Source organism: Bison bison, unplaced genomic scaffold, assembly GCF_000754665.1.
Source record: "Bison bison bison isolate TAMUID 2011002044 unplaced genomic scaffold, Bison_UMD1.0 scf7180017864291, whole genome shotgun sequence".
Taxonomy (NCBI): domain Eukaryota; kingdom Metazoa; phylum Chordata; class Mammalia; order Artiodactyla; family Bovidae; genus Bison; species Bison bison.
Window position 1 is genome coordinate 5,105,165 of NW_011494863.1, and position 27,302 is coordinate 5,132,466.

The window sequence follows — 27,302 nt, forward strand, 5'->3', positions numbered from 1 at the left end:
ACCAACAGCGCCAGCCCCCACTTGAGGTGCTCCTCGCGGTTTTGTCCGTGTTGTTTCTCCCGTGGCGGCAGCTCTTGCCCGGGAATCAGAATGAGTCCGGTTAGTGTTCCTCCGCGGAATTCTCTCTCCGGCGGCGAATGCAGCCTAAATCGTCTGAGTCCGCGATGAACAGAGAAATGGAACTAGTCCATAAACTCTATCGGTGGCTTGCGCTTTGAAACTATAGAAGAAAGTTTGAGGAACAAGCAATGAGGAAAACTTACAGATGTAGTAATGAGGAATCCTGCAAGTAAAAGATAAGAAAGGTTTGATTTTGTAACTTTTTCATCCATGGCTGAGGTTGAGGCTGCCATGGCCACAGAACCTCATTCAGTTGATGGGACAGTGGTTGAGCCAAAATGTGCTATTGCAAGAAGGGAATCTAGAAAGCCAGGGGCTCATGTAACTATGGGGCTTCCCACGTGGTGCTCATGGTATAGAACCCCCCTGCCAAAGCAGGGGACATGAGAGACCCAAGTTCGATCCCTGGGTCTGGAAGATCCTCTGAAGGAGAGCATGGCAACCCACTACAGTATTCTTGGTTGAAGAATCCAATGGACAGAGGAGCCTGGCGGGCTACAGTCCATGGGGTCACAAAGACTTGAACACTGACTAAAGCAACTTAGTATACACACCCACGCATATGTAACTGTGAAGAAGCTGTTTGTTGGTGGAATAAAGAAGATGCTGAGGAACATCATCTTAGAGCTTACTTTGAGGAACATGGAAAAATTGATACCATTGAGATAATTACTGATAGGCAGTCTGGAAAGAAAAGAGGGTTTGAATTTGTTACTTTTGATAACCATGATCCTGTGGATAAGATTGTGTTGCAGAAATAACATGCTATCTTGGTCATAATGCAGTAGTTAGAAAGGTTTTGTCTAGACAAGAAATGTAGGAAGTACAAAGTTCTAGAAATGGGAAAGAAGGTGACTTTGGTTTCAGAGATTCTCATGGTGGTGGTGAGGGGGGGGGTGTGTGAAAATTTTGGACTAGAGCCTAGAAGTAACTTTAGAGGAGGCTCTGGTGGATATGGAAGTCGTGGTGGATTTGGGGATGGATAATGGGTATGGAGGAGGACCTGGAGGTGGCAGTTTTGGAGATAGCCCTGGTTATGGAGGAAAAGGAGGATATGGTGGTGAAAGACCTGGATATGGCAACCAGGGTGAGGGCTACAGAGGTGGTGATGACAACTATGGAGGAGGAAATTATGGAAGTTATGAAAATTATGATTTTGGAAATTATAACCAGTAGCCTTCTAACTATGATCCAGTGAAGAGTGGAAACTTTGGTGGTAGCAGGAACATGGGGAACCATACGATGGAAGAGACTCTGGTCCAGAAGTCTTCAGAAGAAGTGGGAGTTATGGAAGTAGAAGCCAATATTGAGCTTCTTCCTGTTTGCCACAGGAAGAGGTCTCACTGCAGGTAACTAATAAAGAAATGGCCAACCAGAATCCTCAAGAAATAAGAAATTCTGTACCATCTGAAAGTAGTTCTTGTTGGTGCCTTGATTTTAAAAAGCACTCTAAGAATAAAGGGACATGCTTTCTGATAAAAATAATAGACTTCATTTAGGACATATTCTTAATATAAAACAATTACAAAGTGAGGATAATCACTCACCTAGAGCCAGACATCCTGGAATGTGAAGTCAAGTGGGCCTTAGAAAGCATCACTACGAACAAAGCTAGTGGAGGTGATAGAATTTTGGCTGAGCTGTTTCAAATCCTGAATGATGATGCTGTGAAAATGCTGCACTCAATATGCCAGCAAATTTGGAATACTCAGCAGTGGCCACAGGACTGGAAATGTCAGCCTGGCATGCTGCAATTCATGGGGTTGCAAAGAGTTGGACACGACTGAGCAATTGAACTGAACTGAACATCAAATCAGCTAGAAAGATAAATGTATCATGTTTTGAATTAGGTTTTGTGAGTAGACAGATTAAAAATCTATTTTAAATATAAACTTTATTAAAATAAATAGTCATATTCAAATACTTGGTGTAATGTTTACACATAGAATGTGAATCTTGTTATATGAATATTAAGTTGTCTAAAAGATTGTCATCCCCTCGATTTATAAAGCAATTTCACAAAGCAATGCATATTCCCATTTCCCTTTCAGTTCAGTTCAGTTATTCAGTCATGTCTGACTCTTTGTAACCCCATGGATTGCAGCACACCAGTCTTCCCTGTCCATTACCAACTCCCGGAGCTTACTTAAACTCATGTCCATTGAGTCCATGATGCCATCCAAACATCTCATCTTCTGTCATTCCCTTCTCCTCCTGCCTTCGAACTTTCCCAGCTTCAGGGTTTTTTCCAATGAGTCAGTTCTTCACATCAGGTACCCAAAGTATTGGAGTTTCCACTTCAGCTTCAGTCCTTCCAGTGAATATTCAGGACTGATTTCCTGTAAGATGAACTGGTTGGATATCCTTGCAGTCCAAGGGACTCTCAAGACTGCAAGGATATCCAAGGGACTCTAAAGAGTCTTCTCCAACACCACAGTTCAAAAGCATCAATTCTTCAGCGCTCAGCTTTCTTTATAGTCCAACTCTCATATCCATACTAGATGGACTTTTGTTGGCAAAGTAATGCCTCTGCTTTTTAATATGCTGTGTAGGTTGGTCATAGCTTTTCTTCCAAGGAGCAAGCGTCTTTTAATTTCATGGCTGCAATCACAATCTGCAGTGATTTTGGAACCCCCCAAAATGAAGTCTCTCACTGTTTCCATTGTTTCCCCATCTATGTGCCATGAAGTGATGGGACCAGATGCCATGATCTTAGTTTTCTGAATGTTGAGCTTTAAGCCAGCTTTTTCACTCTCCTCTTTCACTTTCATCAAGAGGCTCTTTAGTTCTTCACTTTCTGCCATAAGGGTGATGTCATCTGCATATCTGAGGTTCCTTTCAATAGTGATAGATAAATGAGAAAAGCATTGTGGACATTATTGCCTCTCCCTAATAAAATGCCATTCTTTATACACTGTAAAAAAAAAAAAAAAGCTTTATTATCTTTTTTATTTCCCCTGCCCCTGTGGGTACTATCTATATGCTTTCCTTCGGCTCATTCCAGTTGACAGTTGAGGAATTTTTTAGCTCTAGCTGATGGGATCCATTTTTTCTTTCTTTTTTGTTTTCTTTTTCTTCTCTATGTGTGCCTTTTCTTCTGTATATGTGAATGTTCTGAATATATGAAGCAAAATTTGTTTGCCTTCCCCATATTCATTCCTACTTCTTCTGAGTATAGCCCCTAATTTAAACTAGGAATTTCCCTTGCCCCTACCTCATGGGACATGCACTTCTCCTTCAACTCAGGCTAAGCAGTGGCTCTTATTTCCATGATAATTGTAATTGATTCAGGAATGAATACATGAACCTAATAGACCAATGAGATGCCATAAAATTTTGACTGGCAATCCTTGAGTAGAAACAGTCTCCTTTTTTCACTGTGAACTTGAAAATAAGCAGGAGCTGAAGCAAATGCAGCCATTTTGCTACTATGAGAAGCATGGGAATTGAATCACTACAATGAAGAAAGCCTATGGACATTGCTCAAACTCAGGATGAAGCCGTAACTGAATCTAGCCTTACCCTTTGTATTATTTATATCTATGAAATAATAATTGCCCTTTTGCTTAAGTCCTTGGATATATGGGATACCACTTACAAGGAGATCCAACCAGTCCATTCTAAAGATCAGCCCTGGGTGTTCTTTGGAAGGAATGATGCTAAAGCTGAAACTCCAGTACTTTGGCCACCTCATGCAAAGAGTTGACTCACTGGAAAAGACTCTGATGCTGGGAGGGATTGGGGGCAGGAGGAGAAGGGGACGACAGAGGATGAGATGGATGGATGGCATCACCAACTCAATGGATGTGAGTTTGAGTGAACTCCAGGAGTTGGTGATGGACAGGGAGGCCTGGAGTGCTGCGATTCATGGGGTCACAAAGAGTTGGACATGACTGAGCAACTGAACTGACTGACTGAACTGACTTACAACAAAAAAATGTCCTCATCTCGACACCATCCTGTTCTACTTTCTGTTTTCAGCTCTAAAATGTTGAAAGATTGAATTTAAATTCTCAGAATTCAAAACTCAAAAGAAAAGATAATATGATCTAATAAATTTAATAATGTACTTACATTTGATTTCAAATATGATAAAAATTAATCTATATCTTCAAATATGCCTGAATTAGAATTTTAAATAAAAACATCCTTTATTACAAGGGATGTATGATAAGGTAATTAAGAATGATTGGGATGATTTCCTTTCTCTTTTAAGCTACTTTGATTAACCCTATTGTTAGTTTTCTCTTATTTACCTAATCTGACACTACAGATCTGGAGAGAAAATGTGTGAAGGGTAACAGAAGAGAAAAAAGTCAGCAATTATTCTGACACTTAAACATCTGTCAGAGACCTCTGATCTGATGGAGGAACTTTGATTTTAGATATAAATTTCCTTTTTTGCATTCTCGCCAGTTTTTTCCTTCAATAACACACTGGAACATATCATGTCATATACTCAACATCTGGAATGAAGAAAGATTTCCTAAAGGACCCTTGGCTGCCTTTTGCTCCCCTGGAGGAAATTCCCAAAGAGTTAGGTTGACAGCATGTTAAACAGGCATCATTCATCTGTGTGACAGTTCAGCATCTCACCACATTTAAGAGTAAAAGAATGAGAGCCCCTGATTTCTTCAGGCTAACTTTGGGGTTACATTACTAGATGCCAAAATGTCCACATTAAGATGAAAAATATTTAGTCAGCCATCTAGATATTCTCAAGTATACAGATGTTTGACATAAGCATAGCCTTTGGTGACACTATTTGGATATTCCCATTCCTTTTGATCATTAAGCATTTATCATCACTTAAGTGCCAGCCACATAGGAAGGATTGACACATGCCATTGTTCCTGCCCCTCATGAAGTTCACTGTCTTAGTGGCACACAAGTTACATAGTAAACCACAAGAAAGTATGAATGATTAATGTATCCAATTTGGATACTTTAATTGCACAGAGTATTAACATTTGACTCAAAGCAAGACTTCTAGTTTATTCTGTGTTTTTGTGCAAATGAGAACAAGATGCCTCATTCTCTAGGCAAACTCAATCTACATCAGAACACATAGCATGGGGAGCAGAGAGCAGGGTAACATCTGCACATCTATACACAGACTCATGTGGCATAAATAACATTTTATAGAATGAGAAGCCCAATGGTAGGAACATCTAGGGTTAATTAATTCTGTGCCTTGACAGCTCTGTCAAGGACCTAATGGGTGTTTTCCATTTTTCTGCACTGGCATCATTAGCATGCTATCTCTTATCTGCAGGCTTATCCCTTCAGGGCTTCAAAAGAGCTTTAAGCGTAACTTTTTCATGCAACTCCATCCAAAGTCAAGAAGGCATCTGTTTTAATCAAGGTGGCAAAACCTGTCCCAAAAGCACTTCAGAAAACTTCCCTTTGTTTTTCATGAGCCTTAACTGGGTCATCAGCTTATTTCTTAAGTCAATCTTTAATACTGTTACATAGGTGGAATGGGGGAAAGGAGTCCAAAATGGCGGTGGCTAAAAGACAAGGAAGGTCAAAGGAAGGTCCGAGGACCATAGTGAAGACTTCAGGCAGAACAAAGAGCACTCCTGGCTAAGCCCAATTTGCATAGGGCAGGCGCAGGTGGAGGAAAAAACATATAAGAGGAAGAGCCAAAGCACTTTCTTACAGACTCTTTCTCTCCCGCATGCGTGCACTCTCTCTCTCTCTCTCTCTCTCACTCTCTCTCTCTCTCCCTCTCTGTGCACTCCTCTACTCTCTTCTCTTTGAGTCTTTGGGTTGGCATGCCCTCACACTTAGAGAATGGATTCTCCTGCTATCTTCTAAATAAAATAGAGCTGTAACACTGATTTGCCTAAGAGCTATAACACAGTTTGTCCAAGACCTGAGAGCTGTGACGCGCCAAGGGCTTTAATGTCCGTCACTCCAAATCTTTGTTGTGATGAGACAAAGAACCAAGGAACATACATTCGCATGACAATACCAAGGGATGAAGTACCAAGTTTGGTTGGGGCCAGTCAAGATTTCCCACCTGGTGATAGGGACAGAAAATTCCCCAACCTCACAGAGTTATCCAAAGCTTTAACAGAAGTGGAGTTTTGTTAAGAAAAAGAATAATGGAATGGCTTGTGGGTTGACAATAAGTAGTGCTTGCCACAAATTCATAAAAGAGATAATCAAAGTGCCACAAAGAACAGGAAAAAAAAGACAATTTGACTTTTCCAATTTCCCAGAGATACTGATTTTGGAATTGTCACTTGATCAGTTCAGTTCAATCACTCAGTGGTGCCCAGCTCCTTGACAAGACCCCACAGACTGCAGCACGCCAGGCTTCCCTGTCCATTGCCAACTCCCAGAGTTTACTCAAACTCATGTCCATTGAGTTGGTGATGCAATCCAACCATCTCATCTTCTGCCATCCCATTCTCCTCCTGCATTCAATCTTTCCCAGCATCAGGGTCTTTTCAAATGAGTCAGTTCTTTGCATCAGGTGGCCAAAATATTGGAGTTTCAGCTTTAGCATCATTCCTTCCAATGAATATTCAGGACTGATTTCCTTTAGGATGGACTAGTTGGATCTCCGTGCAGTCCAAGGGACTTTCAAGAGTCTACTCCAACACCACAGTTCAAAAGCATCAATTATTCGGTGCTCAGCTTTCTTTAGAGTCCAACTCTCACATCCATACATGACTACTGAAAAAACCATAGCCTTGACTAGATGGACCTTTGTTGGCAAAGTAATGTCTCTGGTTTTTAATATGCTATCTAGATTGGTCATAGCTTTTCTTCCAAGGAGCAAGCACCTTTTAATTTCATGGCTGCAATCGCCATCTGCAGTGATTTTGGAGCCCCAAAATATGAAGTCTTTCATGGTTTCCACTGTTTCCCCATCTATTTGCCATGAAGTGATGGGACCAGATGCCATGATCTTTGTTTTCTGAATGTTGAGCTTTAAGTCAACTTTTTCACTCTCCTCTTTCACTTTCATCAAGAAGCTCTTTAGTTCTTCTTCACTTTCTGCCATAAGGTGTCATTTGCATATATGAGGTTATTGCTATTTCTCCTGGCAATCTTGATTCCAGCTTGTGCTTCATCCAGCTCAGCATTTCTCATGATATACTCCACATATAAGTTAAATATGCAGGGTATAATAAACATTATACACCTTTGATGTACTCCTTTTCCTATTTGGAACCAGTCTGTTGTTCCATGTCCAGTTCTAACTGTCGCTTCCTGACCTGCATACATATTTCTCAAGAGGCAGGTCAGATGGTCTGCTATTCCCATCTCTTTCAGAATTTTCCACAGTTTGTGTGGTCCACACAGTCAAAGGCTTTGGCATAGTCAATAAAGCAGAAATAGATATTTTTCTGGAACTCTCTTGCTTTTTTGATGATCCAGCAGATGTTGGCAATTTGATCTCTGGTTCCTCTGCCTTTTCTAAATCCAGCTTGAACATCTAGAAGTTCACAGTTCATGTCGTGTTGAAGCCTGGCTTGGGGAATTTTGAGCATTACTTTACTAGCGTGTGAAATGAGTGCAATTGTACGATAGTTTGAGCATTCTTTGTCATTGCCTTTCTTTGGGATTGGAATGAAAACTGACCTTTTCCAGTCCTGTGGCCACTGCTGAGTTTTCCCAATTTGCTGGCATATTGAGTGCAGCACTTTCACAGTATCATCTTTCAACATCATCACATGTCACTTGTTACATGAGAATTATTCTCAGATGAAGAAGTGATGGAAATAAATTTCACAACAAAGAGTATGAAAAATTATGAATATAAAGTTTATGATAACATGATGAGACAAATTCTTTGTACATTTATACAGGTACCCCAGAGAGACACTGTATGAAAACACTAAAAGAGAACTTTTTTTTTTTTCAGAAGTAATATATATTTTTCATTAAAACACACACAAGCATGTTTTTTTTTAATCTACAAAAAATATATAACTAAATAAAAGGGGAAATTATTGTTTCTCATAGTTGGAAGTTCAGACCTAGAGGCTTAAACTATGCTGTGCCCCTCAGTTGTAGCTTGTATTCTTTTCTGTGCCAACAGGCTTCATCTACACAGTAGGGACAATGGTTTTCAACAACTGTAAATCCAGATCTGCAGGCTTAACACTCCCAAAGTCAAGTGCAGGTTTCTCTCCCTTTGGTGCATTTTAGATATAGAGAAAGACCCGGAATATTACCTGGATCAGTTACTCTTCAACCAGTTAGAGTTACCAGGAGGGTGGGAATTCCCATGTAGGTCACTGGTCCTCTTCTATAGCTACTATGGTGGGTAGCACCCTTTCTCCTAAAACACCCCAATGAAACAAACTCAGGAGGCCACATTTTACATGATACCATGTATGTGAATCCTTCAGTATAGGCAAATACAAAGGGATAGAAAGTAAAGTAGTAGTTGCCAGAGTCTGCTGCTGCTCCTGCTGCTAAGTCGCGTCAGTCGTGTCCAATTCTGTGCGACCCCATAGACGGCAACCCACCAGGCTCCCCCGTCCCTGGGATTCTCCAGGCAAGAACACTGGAGTGGGTTGCCATTTCCTTCTCCAATGCATCAAAGTGAAAAGTTAAAGTGAAGTTGCTCAGTCGTGTCCAGCTCTTAGCGACCCCATGGACCGTAGCCTACCAGGCTCCTCCGTCCATGGGATTCTCCAGGCAAGAGAACTGGAGTGGGGTGCCATTGCCAGAGTCTAGGTTGGGTATATGGAGTCAAGAAAGAGGAATGACTACTAATAGAGATGGGGTTTTATTTTGGGTTGGTGAAAATTTTCTATAAGCAGACCATGGTGAGGCTTGCACAACTCTGAATATATTAAAGACCACTGAAGTGAATACTTAAAGTAGATAAATTTTATGATATGTGAACTATATTTCAATAAATTAAAAAAAAAAGACCAGCTCTATATGTGTGACTTGTAATATTACCATCTAGAGATAATCATGTTAATATTTTTGTGTATATCCTGTAGACTCTTCTCGAGTCATGATACATAATATGTACTTTAATGTTAGTATTATTCTATCATACACACACAACATAATTGATTTAACTATTCTTTCCTTAAAGGAGAAAACTTTTCAAAGTGTGCTGACTCTGTTTCTGTTTGTTTTTATATTTTAAAGTTAGGATGACAGTCTGATTCATGCCCAAGACTTTATAAAACTCATTATAGGGAAAAAAGAAGAAAAACACAAACATTAATCTATTTATTTTTAAAACTACAGTTGTCATAACAATTTCATGTTGCCTTGTAAATGGAACTCTTTTGCGCGTCTTGCTATATTTAGAGCATTCGTTACCATAACAACAAGATGTAGTTCACCATATAGAAACTCAGCCCAGGGGGCATTCTCTATCAGAAGTCTTTCCATTATGTTACAACTATGAAAGACAGTTCTATAGATGATTAAGTCCAATCTTCTGCTCTGAGAAAGAGTGCTCTAACACTTCCAAGAAGATGGACTATAAGCTTACTTTATAAAAATGAAAAACAAGGTTTGGGGAATCATTTCAAAATTTGGTTCACGATTCTACAAGCAAGGTGGAAATGACCTAACCTGCAGGCATTCTTTGTGTAATACCATAGTAAATAATTCCCTCTTTGATTTTATCTTTCCCTTGGTATGCCAAAAAATGGGACCCAAAAAGCCTTTCTCAACTCCAGCCCTTATTAAACATGGCTGGGCTTGATTCCTTAATCCCAAAACATACTAACAATATGCCTCTTTGGTCACAAAAAAAGATAATTTCCTTCTACAAATTAGCTTTGCCTCTTATAATTAATACCAGTGATATTTAACCTTCAAGCTCAACCCTATCTTTGAGACTCTGATGGAACTCAGACCCTCTTTCCAGAAAAATGCACATTAATACATGAATTTGTATTCAAAGTTCAGGGTTTCATGGGTTCTCTGAAGCCCATCTATATTCTTCTAAGGTTAAGATTCCTGATATTCCAAGATATTTTTTTCTTTCCACTTCATTCATTCATGGATACATTCATTCATTCACTCACTCATTCATTCACCCAGCCAAATATGTGACTTGTGGCATACCATGCACAGCTCTCAGTCCATTACAGTCATGGTATCTTCTGTTGCACCCAGGCTGTGGGTACCTGCAGGCTCTAGAGGAGTGTTATTCTCTGTGCTGTGTCACAATGCCATTCTGTGACCTGGGAGAGAGATTCTTCTTGCTCTGCAGAAGAGTGAGTTACCTTGTTTAACACACTCCTGCAGCATCATTTCCCTCAGGATGGATAGCCCCTTGTAGCTCTGTGAAAGCCTTTTCCCTAGTAACACAAGGTTTTGGAGAAAACACCTGATTCTGGATCAGAAGGCTTGCACTTAGCCCCAGCAGTACCACTTTTCAACCACACATACCTTGGCAAGTCATGTAATGTCTCTAACTCAATTTCCTCCTCCATGAGATACAGCTAATAACTACTGCCTCACATCACCTTCCTCTTGGAGTGTGAGTAGAAAGTAACAAGACAATGTACATGAAAGCATTTTGTAAGCCACATAACAAATGATTATTTGTATCACTGTTGTTGTTATGCAACTGGTGTTGAAAATAAGAACTGCATCTTCACTTTGAATCTAAAGAGTTACAGAGAGGGTCAAGAGATCACTCCTAATCAGAGTTCTAGTTTTCTATTCTGAATTCAAACAGAGTTATTCAAATCAAGTTATTGAAACAGATCAAGTAGCACATTTCTAAAACTATGGGACCTCTCTTGAGGCAATTCTTAACCTCTTATTTGTAGTGCACTGCATTGGAGTGAATTACATGCACACACCAACATTCTCCCCACAGAAACTTAGATATATTGTAGGTGTTTTCACAATGAAAGTACACTTTATAATTGTTTTTCTTGAGAGTATCTTGAAAGACTTTTGCCAGTAGAATTAGGATTCTTTTGGTGGCAAGTAATAGAAACCAACTCTGTTTAACTTCCAGATGAGGAATTTATTTTCCAGATGCAACAGGGTCCTGTAGCTCGCTTGAGTTGGCCCGAGTGGTCAGGAGGGGCTGGGGCTGAGATCCAGAACCCTCAGAACTTCACCTGTCTGTGTGGTGTGCTCACATGGCTCCTGGCTGTTTCTCATCAGATCAGCTTCCTTGGAATCTCTGGTCCCATGGCAGGCAGATGTGAGTGTATGCAACTCTTCACTTGACATGTCTGCACCCAGCTCCTTAGACAGACCTAAGCTAGCTCTCTGTCTCAATTCCACATCCTCAGAAAAGGGGTTCTGATTGTATCCTCTAAACAGGAATTAGATGACAGCGATCTTACAAGCCTATAGCTTCACTTACCTCCAGGAGAAAATAACTTTATTACCTAGAACTGAAGCCCAAAATATCCAAGACTCTTCTGACTGGCCAGTGTAGGTTACATGTCTCCCCTGGACCAATCAAGTGTGAGAGGTGGAATAGTTTGAACAATATATAGGGATACAGTGTGGAAATGAGGGGCAGACAAAACAATGTATCTAGCCAATGTATACATGTACCCACCTCTTTCTACAGGTTTCTGCCATAGTACTTATCATCCTCACCCTTACTGACAAAGTAAAATGAGGAAAGTCAGACCCTACATATCTGCCAGAAGGTGTATCAAAGGTACGTCTGTGTGAAGCACCTAAATTCTGAGTTTCTTTCCCTGTGTGATTAAAGTTTTTTCATTGTGTCAGATTTACAAAATTTGGAAAGCTCCAGCTGGTTCTTTCTTCTCCTCTCTCCTCTCTAAATCTCTGGAGGAAAAGATATTGCTAACTGTAAGGAAATGAGAAAAAGCCAAGTCTCTGCTGGAATCATGGACAGAGAAGAGCTGTATTTAAACAACTGCTGTTTTAGTTCTCACAAACATTTTCTTTGAGGGTATTTTCCATTAAAACAAACAAACAAACAAATAAAAACCTCAGAGAAAAAGTAAGGGCCTTAGGAAATCAGTCTCAAATGGTAGGATTTCAGGCATTATCAACAGGCAGGGTGGTGATGATCTGGATGAGCAAAAGGCAGAATCCTCCAGCAAAAGGCAGAACTTCTAAAATCATGGCAGGATGGGGGAAAGCAAAGGGATATTGTATCAGTACAGGAAGACAACAGACTATTTCACAGTAACTTTTTCTTTTGACTTACCTGGTGTCTCAGATGGTAAAGATCTGCCTACAGTGCAGAAGACCCCAGTTTGATCCCTGGGTTGGGAAGATCTCCTGGAGAAGGAAATGGCAATCCACTCCAGTATTCTTGCCTGGAGAATTCCACGGACAGAGGAGCATGGCAAGCTACAGTTCATACAGTCCATGGGGTCGCAGAGTCAGACACGACTGAGCAACTAACACTTTTGCTTTTCTTTTGATTTTTATCTCTTAAGTTTTTAAATTGAGGTAACATTGGTTTACAACATCATATAAGTTTTATGTGGACAACTTTGTACAGTTGACCCTTGAACGATACAGGTTTGAACTGTGCAGGTCCACTTATATGTGAGTATTTTTCAGAAAATAGGTAATATGATACTACATGATCCATGGTGGGTTGGCATCCCTAAGCCTCATGTTATTCAAGGGTGAACTGGAAGTAGACTTCTGCATACACCACAGTGTCAGTTCAGTTCAGTTGCTCAGTCATGTCTGACTCTTTGCAACCCCATGAATCGCAGCACGCCAGGCTTCCCTGTCCATCACCATCTCCCAGAGTTCACTCAGACTCACATCCATTGAGTCAGTGATGCCATTCAGCCATCTCATCCTCTGTCTTCCCCTTCTCCTCCTGCCCCCAATCCCTCCCAGCATCAGAGTCTTTTCCAATGAGTCAATTCTTTGCATGAGGTGGCCAAAGTACTGGAGTTTCAGCTTCAGCATCAGTCCTTCCAATGAACTCACCAACAAAAGTTTAGTTTCCATCTGTTACCATACTGAGAGAGTCGATTCCTAGGTAGGTTGATAAGAAGTCTGGGGTACCCCAGGAGGAGATAGGGGTGTGGAATTCTCAAGGAGGAGGAAAGGACAAACACCTTTTTTTCTCTACATTCCTTAGTCTTAGTCACATAAAACGTTTTTTTCTTTAAACCCTGAACTGATGATTACCCAACAAAAAATTCAGTTTAAAGTCTGTACTAAGGATTATATAACAACAATGTGTCTTGCTTGAGGACAGTTTCTCCTTCTTGAAAACCTCTGGACTAATCCTATTATCTTAGAATGTATATTATGGGAGTGGGTCTGGTAAAATCTTTCTATTGCTAGCTCTAATCCTGTTATCGTATATTGTGGGAGTGGGTCTGGTAAGACCCTTTACTGTAATAAGGTATATAACTCCCTTGCTAAAACTAATGAGGGGGGCACTCTCTGCCCCCCTTCTGATATCTGTGTCAGAAGCTTTCTCATTAATTTTTCACATTAATAAAACTCTGCCACACAAAAGCTCTTGAGTAATCAAGCCTGGTCCCTGGTCCCGAAGCTAAATCTTCTTTGGAGATCACAAATCTGACACCATTCACTGTGAGTTATCAGTACAGTTGGGCCCAGTTACCCTTCTTGCCTTCCCCACATAGTAACTTTTTCAGAGGGCAGTGCAAGAATTGTTACTCCATTTCCTAGTGCTAAAATATGACATCACATACAAACTGTGGCTTGCATTTTATACCCAAGTATACGTAGGTACTTTAGATATTCAGGATCAGGGAAATCAATCAGGCTGATGTTCATTTTGCAGATGCAGTTAAGGGGTTCACAATGAGCTTTTACTTGAATCAATTTTTTTTTTTTTTTTTAGTTTCTATTTACCATTAAGAACCAGACATTTTACAACTCTGTTAAGTTAGAAGCTAAATTACAGAAAAAAATTATCAAGTACAATGATTTTCTCTTCCATCTGGTAGGAAAAGATAATCCAGAAATTTATAGCTTTCTTATCCTAAAGGATGTTCACCAGTTGTGTAACCAATTGAGCATTCTTATTCTCAGCCTTAGTTTCCTTTTTCCATTCATTCCCTGTAAAATCCCGGTTTTTCATATCATCTGTGGAATTTGCTCTGTCATTCTTGTAGTGCTCTCATTAAATGTATTCTTGCATTCTTGCATGAATACATAAAACATTGACAAATGTTCACTGTTTGCATTAAAATAATGTTTTAATATGTTGACAATAATAACTTGGGTTTCCTTGTGGGCTCTAATTTCCTATTTCTTACTTCCTTTCCAAATCCCTTGCCAGCTTTTTCAAAAGGTAGATTCTGGGTCTCTTCCCAGAAATTCTGATTCAGTGAGATCTTGGGGATAAGTATTTTAAAATGTTTTCCTTGTGATTCTAATATATTACTAAATTTAACTCAATACTTTGATTAATATTAACAGTAATAATACTAAAACTATTATTTATTGCATTAAATTATACTAACATCAACTATTGCACATTTACTGATTATATAGCCCCTGTGCTATTTGCACTTCATTCTCATTCTGCCATTTAATTTTACCTAATCTCTATCCAATCCCTAGAGATAAAGAACTCCTTTGGAAAGCTACATTTGATCATTTAGGCTACAAGGCTAGCGGGGTGTGTGTGTATGTGTGTGTATGTGTGCTCAGTCATGTCTAACTCTTTGCAACCCCATGGACTGTAGCCCACCAGGTTCCTCCATCCATAGAATTTTCCAGGCAAGAAATACTGGAGTGGGTGGCCATTTCCTACTCCAGGGAATCTTCCCCACTCAGGGCTTAAACCCACGTCTCTTGTGTCTCCTGCACTGGCAGGCAGATTATTTATTGGGAAGCTGAGAGGCTAGATACTTGGTCTTATACAAAAAGAAAGCCTTATAAAGTAAAAATAATAGTATCTGACCTTAATCAACCCTTTCTCTTTGCCAAGGTCCCTACTAAGGAATCAACATTTGGGTGCCTATCTCTTTGTCGCTGATGGAAATGCAACGTTTTTGCATGATCCATCAGTTAATTAATTCATCCAAACAGCATTTGTCAACCATCAGCCATTTTCTAGTTACTGCCCTAGGGACGTCAAGGAAAAAGTATCTTACATTTAAGACACTTATCTGGCTTACAAGGTCAGGGAATTATCTTTTATCTAAAAATCAGCCCTTGGCCAATTGTGGTATTTTTGTCTATACTCCCAACACCTGCCTAGGATTGGGAGCTCCTAAATTTATGATCTTGGATGATAATGAATGTAGAGGGATCTGTCGAGACCTGACTACTTCTAAATCTCCTGGGCACTTGTTAAGAGGAAATTATTTTATCTAATATTATCTCTACCTCCACCCCCTAACCCTTGCAACCTTTTTCTCTCAAATAGAGTCTGGTGGAAGGTTCAAATTAAATCTTTGGTCAATAGTTAGATGGTACATAGGACTGAAAATCCCAAGAGTTAATGAGTAGAATTCAGGAGATCTTTGAACTTGGATGGGAAAAAGTATATCTTTATTTTCATTAACCTCTAACTAAAATGAATCTTTAATTATGCATGTTGATAATGTCGACTAAAAAAGATATACAACTTAAGAGTTGTGAGTTAAGTTTTATTTGGGGCAAAATGAGGACTGCAGCCCAGGAGGCAGCAACACAGATAGCTCTGAGAGACTGCTCCAAAGCAGCAGTGGGGGAAAGTCAATATATAAGTTTTTGGTGAAGGGGGAGTTCAATACCATGAAGTACTCATTTTACAAAAGGGTTTTTGTTAGTCATGAGGATCTGATGTGACCATGAAGGGATTTAGTGCTTCTCTAGATATGGGGAGATGTAAGGATTGAGCATCTGGTCCCATCACTTCATGGGAAATAGATGGGAAACAGTGGAAACACTGTCAGAATTTATTTTTTGGGGCTCCAAAATCACTGCAGATGGTGACTGCAGCCATGAAATTAAAAGATGCTTACTCCTTGGAAGAAAAGTTATGACCAATTTAGATAGCATATTGAAAAGCAGAGACATTACTTTGCCAACAAAGGTCCGTCTAGGCAAGGCTATGGTTTTTCCAGTGGTCATGTATGGATGTGAGAGCTGGACTGTGAAGAAAGCTGAGTGTCCAAGAATTGATGCTATTGAACTGTAGTGTTGGAGAAGACTCTTGAGAGTCCCTTGGACTGCAAGGAGATCTAACCAGTCCATTCTGAAGGAGATCAGCCCTGGGATTTCTTTGGAAGGAATGATGCTAAAGCTGAAACTCCAGTACTTTGGCCACCTCATGCGAAGAGTTGACTCATTGGAAAAGACTCTGATGCTGGGAGGGATTGGGGGCAGGAGGAGAAGGGGACGACAGAGGATGAGATGGCTGGATGGCATCACTGATTCAATGGACATGAGTCTGAGTGAACTCCGGGAGTTGGTGATGGACAGGGATGCCTGGCATGTTGCGATTCATGGGGTCGCAAAGAGTTGGACACAACTGAGCGACTGAACTGAACTGAAAGATTGAGATCATAAAATCTGTTCCTAAAAACATCCAACTATCTAAATACCTGTCCCACCAGACTCCCTGGAGCACAGAGTGCCTCACTCCGCCCTGAATTCCCTCAGGAGTTGTTGAAGGTCAATAGTTATAGGAGCATGGGGACAATCTCCAAAGAGGCAGATGGCAAATGCCTTTGTTGTTCAGTAGTTGGCAATGCTCTTGGTAAGCGCCAGTTTGCAGTTGACAATAGCAAGCCACAGTACTGTAAACAAGCCATGGCTTTGTCATCATTACAAAGTCATTTTTTTCATATTACTTGTAGGCATCTGTTAATACTGTTCATCACTTTGGTATTATATTTATTAGACTAGCTGTTAAGTAAGTAAGTAAATTCAGTCACTCAGTCGTGTCTGACTCTTTGTAACTCTACGGACTGCAACACGTCAGGCTTCCCTGTCCATCACCAGCTCCCGGAGCTTGCTGAAACTCCTGTCCGTTGAGTCAGTGATGCTATCCAACCATCTCATCCTCTGTTGTTCCCTTCTCCTCTTGCCTTCAATCTTTCCCAGCATCAAGGTCTTTTCCAATGAGTCGATTCTTCGTATCAGGTGGTCAAGATTAGCTGTTAGATCTTATTATTTAGTGCAAGAGTAAAGAATCACATAATTACTAAATTACATCAGAGATTTAAAAAATATATATTTTGCAAACTTTATTTCCATATAATCAGTTTTCTTTTTAAACCTGCATTTTACACATTAAAAAACATTATTCTAGGGCCTCCCTGATGGCTCAGTGGTAAAGAGTCTGCTTGCCAATGCAAGAGACATGGGTTTGATCCCTGATGCAGGAAGATCTCACATAGCGAGGAGCAACTAAGCCCACACACCACAACTACTGAGGCCCGCATGCCCTAGAGCCCATGCTCCACAACAAGAGAAGCCACTGCAATGAGGGCGGGCACACCACAACTAGAGACTAGCTCCTGCTCTCCGCAACTAGAGAAAAGCCCAAGTGCAGCAACTGAGACCCATCATGTGCCTGCATGCTAAGTCACGACAGTCGTGTCCGACTCTGTGCGACCCCATGGACTGTAGCCCACTAGGCTCCTCTGTCCATGGGATTCTCTAGGCAAGAATACTGGAGTGGGTTGCCGTGCCCTCCTCCAGGGGATCTTCCTGATCCAGGGATTGAACCAGCATATCTTATGTCTCCTGCATTGGCAGGTGGATTCTCTACCACTAGCACCACCTGGGAAGCCCCAGGATACATCACAGCCAAAAATAAATAAATAAATAAGTTTAAAAAATCATTCTGAGAATCCAAGGCTGTACTCCCTCCAACAGCACACATTAAGAATCTTTACCTATCCCTTTCTCTGTGCTCAGTTCCATGATACTGCACATGCTATGTAATATAGAGAAATATCAGATATGTGACATGCACAGAAGATATCCCAAAGCTATCATCATTATCTAACTTCATAAATGTCACTGAGTACAGCAGGTAGGAATCTCCATACAAAAAGTTCAGTGTGCAAGCAGTTTAACTAACTTTTTCACAAGAGGCTGTGATGGAAACCAGCCTCAGTCAATTCAGTGTGCACCTCTCCTTTTGAGGTTGGCTATCTGTTTTCCTGGTGGAGGGGTAGTGTAGCTCCCACAGGGCTTTGTGGGACAGGTTTACCTGCTGGTGGTCTCCTCTGCTTTGATACCCTCAGCCCCACCTGATCTCAGTACCCCAGGTGCCAGGGGGCTGCTGGATGGTGCTTGCTCCTAGTCTCAGTTCTGTCCAGTTCAGTCACTCAGTCGTGTCCAACTCTGTGACCCCATGGACTGCAGCAAGCCAGGCCTCCCTGTCCATCACCAACTCCCGGAATTTACTCAAACTTATGTCCATTGAGTCAGTGATGCCATCCAACCATCTCATCCTCTGTCATCCCCTTCTCCTCCTGCTTTCAATCTTTCCCAGCATCAGGGTCTTTTCAAATAAGTCAGTTCTTCGCATCAGGTGGCCAAAGTATTGGACTTTCAGCTTCAGCAGCAGTCCTTCCAATGAATAGTCAGGACTGATCTCCTTTAGGATGGACTGGTTTGGATCTCCTTGCAGTCCAAGGGATTCTCAAGAGTCTTCTCCAACACCACAGTCCAAAAGCATCAGTTCTTCGGTGCTCAACTTTCTTTATAGTCCACTCTCACATCCATACATAACTACTGGATAAACCATAGCCTTGACTAGATGGACCTTTGTTGGCAAAGTAATGTCTCTGGTTTTTGATATGCTGTCTAGGTTGGTCATAACTTTTCTTCCAAGGAGTAAGTCTTTTAATTTCATGGCTGCAGTCACCATCTGCAGTGATTTTGGAGCCCCCCCAAAAGAAAGCCTATCATGTTTTCACTGTTTCTCCATCTATTTGCCATGAAGTGATGGGACCAGATGCCATGATCTTAGTTTTATGAATGTTGAGCTTTAAGCCAACTTTTTCACTTTCCTCTTCAACTTTCATCAAGAGGCTCTTTAGTTCTTCTTCACTTTCTGCCATAAGGATGGTGACATCTGCATATCTGAGGTTATTGATATTTCTCCCACAATCTTGATTCCAGCTTGTGCTTCATCCAGCCCAGCATTTTGCAAGATGTACTCTGCATATAAGTTAAATAAGCAGAGTGACAATATACAGCCTTGACGTATTCCTTTTCCTATTTGGAACCAGTCTGTTGCTCCATGTCCAGTTCTAACTGTTGCTTCCTGACCTGCATACAGATTTCTCAAGAGGCAGATCAGGTGGTCTGCTGTTCCCATCTCTTTCAGAATTTTCCATAGTTTATTGTGATCCACACAGTCAAAAGCTTTGGCATAGTCAATAAAGCAGAAATAGATGTTTTTCTGGAACTCTCTTGCTTTTACAGTGATCCAGCGGATGTTGGCAATTTGATCTCTGGTTCCTCTGCCTTTTCTGAAACCAGCTTGAACATCTGGAAGTTCAAGGTTCACGTCCTGTTGAAGCCTGGCTTGGAGAATTTTGAGCATTACTTTACTAGCGTGTGAGATGAGTGCAATTGTGCGGTAGTTTGAGCATTCTTTGGCATTGCTTTTCTTGTTCCTGATATAGGGTTGCTTTAATGCTGTCTCTGTCTGATTGCTGAGCCTAGACATGTGTGTGGGGAACATCCTGTTCTTCTCAAGCCATGCCTAGAAACTCTTCCATTTTTGTCCTGGGTCCATCTTCCCACAAGCACCACAGAGCTATTTCTTCTCAGGAGTGTCATCCTTTCCCAAAGCAAAACCAGAAGCAGGGCACAGCTCCTGTCTCCTCTCAATCTCCCTAAATCACAGGATTTTTGTCAGTCACTCCTAGAACTTCATCCAGCTGAGCATAGGTCAGCAGCATGGAAGTGAAAGAAAGAGTAAAGGGCCATTTTTTCCCAGATACACCCTTGAGTGTAAGCTTCCTTACTCTTTCCTCACCTACTCTTAATTAGAGAAACTTTCCAGTCTGGAAGTCTAGGAAGCTTTGCTCGTACCTTCTCTGTGCCCAGTTTCCTTCATCCTACAATCTGAGATGCAAAAGCAGTTTTAAAAACTCAAAAACCTTTGCTCTGTCTCCTCCCCCCTGAGGCAGTCTCTCAGCTTGGTGGCCAAATTTAGGGAAGAGTCAAGGGGTTCACAGGAAATACCAGTGAAAACACAGCAGGAGGCTCCAAATGTTTTCCCACCACAAAAACATACAAATCACCTCTTAAAAGCATGAACTCCAGCTGACAAAATTAACCTATGCCTTCTCACCATCAATGCAAAATTCTATTAGTGAGCAGAAACTAACAACGATGTGATGAGACGTGGGTGCTGGCTGCTTGGAGAGGCTCACTCATTAACTGAAAGACTTACTTCTGTGCAATGTGCTGTCAAGTTATAGGAAGAGTCAAAATGGGTACTCTGTAAGATTAACCTTGTGCCCCATCATCTGGTACAAGATGCTCTGTAAGCCCCAGCTTGCATAAGTTTGCCTCCCCTATACTCTGTGTAAACATCCATCTTAGCTCAAGGAAAATTACAGAGATGGAGCAGTGAGTAGGAAGATTTCCCTGCCTAGGAGAGTCTAGGCTCTGAAGGGATGAGGTCTGAAGGAGGAAATAGGAGTGGGTCTTCTTCACAAAAAGACAACAAACCTTTGTCGGAGGCAGGAAAGCAGAGTCCCTTTGGTGCTGACTGGCTGCTTCTACCTGAGCTGTGGGCTGGTCCACACGGGGCTGGCTGCAGGTGGGGCAGTGTCTGTCTGAGGACCAGTGTCCGGCTGCCCCTCTGCAGACCTGAGGGGCCCGGTTGGGTTTATGGCTCCCTGTCAGGTCTGCATTTCCCTTGGTTAAGTGGCCAGGTCAAGATGTCACCACTTACCACATTACTATCTGGTAACCTTTTCACCTCATGTGGATGAGCTTTTGGAAGCCAGAAACCATGTGTTATTCATCCATGGCCCTTCACCCTGCACAGGCACTAGCCCACAGGACACACGCCACAGTACTCACTTCCCAAGGTTTGCTCAGCCCTCCCATTGTGTGAGGTTCTGGGCTTACACTTGAAATGCACTATTCTATTTCATCCTCATGAAGAGCCTCTGAGGTACAGACAGCACCTCAGAGAAAAGCAGCTCGTCACCTCGGTTCACACACCTGGTAAAGAACAAGGCCAAGATTTGAATCGGGAGTGGCTGACTTCCAAGGCCTGGCTCCAAAATACCTACAACGCTAAAGAGAAAGCCTGAGAAGCATTCCATGATTTCTCTGTGCATCTGGAGATGCTGTAAACTCAGAACCCTTGGGGACCTTCCCGGGACAGACCCCTCCTCGATGTCCTCTGCTTTAGCTCCTCTGAAGTACCTAAATAACAGCATCTGATACACATTTCCTGAGTTGTAACCTGCAAGTACTGTTGGTGGGAGTATGGACCATGGCAACTTTTTGGGGAGGAATTTGGCTTAATTTAATTAACTTAGTTTTGCACAAACCACAAACCCAGTGACTCAGAAAAGCTGTTCTAGTGTATATGTGCCAGTGGGATTCTCTCTCAAAAGGACTTATTTTGGGTTTTCATAGAAATATTGTCTGCCATGGCAGAAAGTTGGAGGTACCCATTACCAGGAGAAGGAGGAAGGAAAAGGTGATCGGTCCACACCATAGGTTATTATGTAGCAGTCAGGGAAAGGTGGGGCTTTCCTGGAGGCTTAGCAGTAAAGAATCCACCTGCAATTCAGGAGCTGCAGGAGACGTGGGTTTGATCCCTGGTGGGGAAGATTCCCTGGAGGAGGGCATGGCAACCCCCTCTAGTATTCTTGCCTGGAGAATCCCATGGACAGAGGATCAGGGTAGGCTACAGTCCATAGGGTTGCAAAGAGTCAGACACAACTGAAGCAACTTAGCATGCATGGACACAGAGAAAGGTGGACAAGAGATATATCTAGCAAGCAAAGTGAGAAAAGGAAAAACAGTAAGAGCTATAATCAAGTACTATTTGCCTAAAATGCATGCACACCAAACAATACAGTTAAGTAAAAGTATATCTATGACACATATTAAGATGGGTGCTCGAAGAAGATCCCTGCTCCTATGGATGTTAAACAAAAGGGCAAACAAAAGAACACTGGATAATTTTGACCAGTGAAATAAAGGGAAAGTCAACAAACAAACTCAAATCCCTGAGAAGGAAGAATAACAAGAGGGATCTACTCTGCATGAGGTGGGCCAGGGAAGGTTCTGAGGCAGTGATAATTCATTTCTGCTGCCACGTGACCTAGGAATGGCATTTGGGAGAGCAGCCGCAGAGAAGAAAAGCTGTAGGAAAAGCCCTGAGGTGGGAAGGAGTTGAATGTTCCAGTAACTGAAAAAAGCCAAGAAGACCAAACCCCTTGTCTTGAGAGCTTCCACGCTGGGCATAGGGCACATGAAAGATGGGGAAAAAATCATAATAACCAGAGCACAGGTTAGGAGGCTTGCCTGCTGAGCAGGCAGGCAGCAGACTATTCCCTTAGCAGCACTGCCTTAATGCCAGGTAATTAGCTCAAGCTGTAAAAATCCATTCTTTTTAGTTCTCATAGTCGTTATGAGCAGAAAGGAAAACACTTTCCACGTAAACCTCCTTTCAGCTTTGCAATAACCAGAGTGCGTTTGGAAGAAAAGGGCTGCAATTTTAATGTGAGGCTCCACGTGGAATTTATACTGTAAACTGTTCCTGGGGTACAGCTTTAAGTGCTTCACAAATTAGTCTGAACAGATGGAGGCTCAGTGGGCAAATGGTGAGAGATCAAACCTAGGGATTCCATAAGTCTTGTCTTATTTACAAGCTTCCCTGATAGCTCAGTTGGTAAAGAATCTGCCTGCAATGCAGGAGACCCTGGTTCGACTCCTGGTCAGGAAGATCCATTGCAGAAAGGATAGGCTACCAACTCCAGTATTCCTGGACTTCCCTTGTGGCTCAGCTGGTAAAGAATCCACCCGCAATGCGGGAGAACTGGGTTCAATCCCTGGGTTGGAAGATCCCCTGGAGAAGGGAAAGACTACCCACTCCAGTATTCTGGCCTAGAGAATTCCATGGACTCTGTAGTCCATGGGGTTGAAAAGAGTTGGACACAACTGAGTGACTTTCACTCACTCAGTCTGGTGCCTGTTGCCCAATAGGTACTCAACTGTAATGGTGGGACAGATAAATGAATAGGACATTTCCTTTAAAAACAGAGTTTTGAATGAAATGGGGCTGGTTATACCTCTGCTGTCTCTCCTTCACACAGATACATACACACACACACACACACACACACACACACAAGCCAAAGCCACAGAGAAAAGTCAAATCTGGAAGTAAGCAGAGGAAATATACTAAAAGATTGAGGGTGATTATATATATTATGTGGTGGCTCTATGGGTAAATTTAAATTACTTTTCTAATTTTCCATATTTTCTAATATATATTTCTCTCATTTCTAATCCTCTATTTTTTCATGTCATTTTCTTTAATATAAACTTTTTTAAAATTGGAAGAAGTCATTCTTGAAGGGAAGAAAGAATGCTATTTAAAAAATGCCCTGACACCTCCTTTTAGGGAATGAATCACATTCATTCACTTTTGATGGCATACAAATATCCCCATACTCCTTAAAAGATCTTCTTCATTAAACAATGCAGGTCAGCTTCCTAAAAGGTGTTATTACACATTTGCATGGTATAAAGTGGTACAAAATTAACCAGGTTTTTCTGTGTTCCAAATCCATGCTCACACTACATAATGTACTTTTGGAAAGCAAGAAAAGGGGCCTATTTCTAAAAGGGAAGCATGAATAGTAACATTGGTCATTCATAAATAGTTGTTGCTAAGTGGGAAATGATTCTAACATATTTTATTATTCAAAAGTAATCAGGATTAAATAGCTGGTGAGATGAAGCTTCAGCTGTTCAAATGAGAGCCATTCCAAATACTGCCTTGGACTCTACTCTGTGACTGCAAAAAAGGCTTTTGGTGGACCTGATGTGTTTGCAGATGCATTTCCCTTGCCACCATCCACCCTGCTTCTGAATGAGTCCCTAAACTTGGTGAGTTAAACCTGATGGAAGTTTTCTGCTTATCCTCTGCTGATGGGAGAAGGTATTCTTAGAGACCTCATTCCCTGAAGCCTGAAGTTTCCTTCTCCTTCATGCCTCTCCTCTCGCCCTTCCTTATCCCTTCCCTTTGAACATTCACAGCTCTTCAATGACTTGAATTAGATTATACCAAGGTGGCTATATGCTTTCAATTAAAATATTTTCTTGGATCTTTGCAATGATTCATTTGTATTGTCTCTTACAGCATCACAAATTATATTGAAACAGAGTGACTTGAAACAAATACTTATTACCTCACAGTGTCTTTGGCCTTGGGTCAGGAATTTAGGGGTGGCTTGCTTGAAAGGTCCCAGCTCAGGGTCTTTCATGAGGTCATGATGCTTGCAGGAGCTGCAGTCATCTGAAGGCTTAACTGTGCCTGAAGGATCCATATGCCTCATGACTCACTCCCGAGGCTGTTGGATAAAAGCCTCAGTTCCTCACTGACTGACAGGAGAGTTCAGTTCTTCATCACAGGGGCCTCTCCATAGGGCTGCTTGAGTGTCCCCAAGAGAACGTAGGGTAGAAGCTACGATGTCTTTTAGTGCCTAGCCTCAGAAGTCATATAGCATCATTTCCACAATATCTTAGTGGTCACACAATTCAGCCCTTTTCAACATGGGAGGGACTACCAAAGGGTTGTAGAATCATGGAGAGTATCTTGAAGGCCAACAACCACACCAGGGAAGAGGATGTTCTTAGAATCTGACTTAATGATAAGGAAGTATAGAGAAACCCAACTGTCCTACCTGAAATGAAAAGGAGATAGCACACTCATTTCTATATAATGGTATAATTCACTCACTCTTATTTACTTGCAGATTTTGAAAATCATCAAAGTGATTATCAAGATTATCAGGATTATTATAGGTAATAGTGTTTTCATTTATAATGGCATCTATTGTATTTTTACCATGTTTCAGACTTTGAGCTAGGACTTTACCTACATTTAATCCTCACAATAATCCTATGAAGTTGGTATTATTAGCCCTACTTTACAGATAAAGAAATAGACCTAGAAAGAGTCTCCAGCTTACAAATGATCTTAGAGATCATGGACTGTAAACATTTCACAGAAGGAAGCTGCAGCCTGGAGAGTTTAATAGACTCTTCTGAAGTCCACAGTGAACCACAGTGGCTGTGTTGGGACCAAAGACCCAGACTCCAGAGTCTGGATGAAGCTCTCTTTAAAGTACATAGAGAAGCTTTTTTGTGATCTCTTCTCCTAAACTACAGGTCAGAACTCCCACAAGACATTTAGCCTCTGAGAGACTATTAAAATAGGCATAACCATCAAACTTATCTCGCAGAGGGTTGCAAGGATTACATAAGCAAAGAATGTAAAGTACCAAATGCAATGCTTGACACACACAACGACTGATCCTATGGTAGCTGCTACTATTGTTGTTGCTTGTCTTAGTCTATTTTCAGTTCAGTTCAGTTGCTCAGGCGTGTCTGACTTTTTGCGACCCCATGGATGGTAGCACACCAGGCCTCTTTGTCCATCACCAACTCCCAGAATTTACTCAAACTTATGTCCATTGAGTCGATAATGCCATCCAACCATCTCATCCTCTGTTGCCCCCTTCTCCCACCTTCAATCTTCCCCAGCATCAGGGTCTTGTCAAATGAGTCAGTTCTTTGCATCAGGTGGCCAAAGTATTGCAGTTTCAGCTTCAGCATCAGTCCTTCCAATGAATATTCAGGACTGATTTCCTTTAGGATGGACTGGTTGGATCTCTTGGCAATCCAAGGGACTTTCAAAAGTCTTCTCCAACACCACAGTTCAAAAGCATCAATTCTTCGGTGCTCAGCTTTCTTTATAGTCCAACTCTCACGTCCATACATGACCACTGGAAAAACCATAGCTTTGATTAGATGGACCTTTGTTGGCAAAGTAATGTCTCTGTTTTTTAATGCTGTCTAGTTTGGTTACTTTTCTTCCAAGGAGCAAGCATCTTTTAATTTCATGGCTGCATTCACCATCTGCACTGATTTTGGAGCCTCCCAAAATAAAGTGTCTCACTGTTCCCATTGCTTCCCCATCTATTTGTCATGAAGTGATGCCAGATGCTATGATCTTAGTTTTCTGAATGTTGAGTTTCAAGCCAACATTTTCACTCTCCTCTTTCACTTTCATCAAGAGGCTCTTTAGTTCTTCTTCACTTTCTGCCATAAGGGTGGTGTCATCTGCATATCTGAGGTTACTGATATTTCTCCCGGCAATCTTGATTCCAGCTTGTGCTTCTTCCAGCCTGGAATTTCTCATGTACTTTGCATATAAGTTAAATAAGCAGGGTGACAATATACAGCCTTGATGTACTCCTTTTCCTATTTGGAACCAGTCTGTTGTTCCCTGTCCAGTCCTAACTGTTGCTTCTTGACCTGGATACAGATTTCTCAGGAGGCAGGTCAGGTGGTCTGGTATTCGTATCTCTTTAAGAATTTTCCACAGTTTGTTATGATCCACACAGTCAAAGGTTTTGGCATAGTCAATAAAGCAGAAGTAGTCTATTTGGGCTGCTATAACAAAACACCACAGACTGGGTGGCTTAAAAACAACATTCATTTCTCATAGTCCTGAAGGCTGGAAGTCTGAGATCAGGGTGCCAGCATGGTTGGGTTTAGGCCCTCTTCTGGTTGCAGACTTCTTACTGTGTCCTCATATGGTAGAAGGTGCTAGTGAGCTCTTTTATGAAGTCACTAATCCCTTTCATGAGGGCTCCACCCTCATGTCCTAAGAAGCTCCCAAAGGCCCCATATCCTAATAACATTGCAATGGGCATTAGGATTTCAACATGTGAATTCTGAGGGAACACAAACATTCAGACCATGGTAATATAATTAGTTTATGAACAGGAAAACTAAACCGAGCTGTCACTGAGCACCTGGATGGTAGGAATCATGTCTTAAATTTAGTATTGTGCTGAACTCCCTATTACTTCCCTAATCAAATCAGTTCAGTGAGGGACTTCCCTGGTGGTCCACTGGCTAAGACTCCACACTCCCAATGCAGGGGGCCTGGGTTCGATTCCTTGTAAGGGAACTAGATCCCACGTGCTGCAATGAAGATTGAAGATCCCATATACCACATAGGATGTGGCACAGACAAATAAATAATAATTTACAAA

The 27,302-nt window shown here is 41.5% G+C and overlaps 1 non-coding gene and 1 pseudogene across 1 annotated transcript; both read left to right on the top strand.

Annotated features, from left to right (window-relative positions):
• The first annotated feature begins 164 nt into the window (after nucleotides 1-164).
• Nucleotides 165-1,430, top strand: LOC104996386 (annotated as a pseudogene).
• A 21,452-nt stretch (nucleotides 1,431-22,882) lies between these two features.
• Nucleotides 22,883-22,954, top strand: TRNAC-GCA. Its single transcript has one exon. It is a non-coding gene; the product is annotated as a tRNA-Cys (tRNA).
• Nucleotides 22,955-27,302: the final 4,348 nt, after the last annotated feature.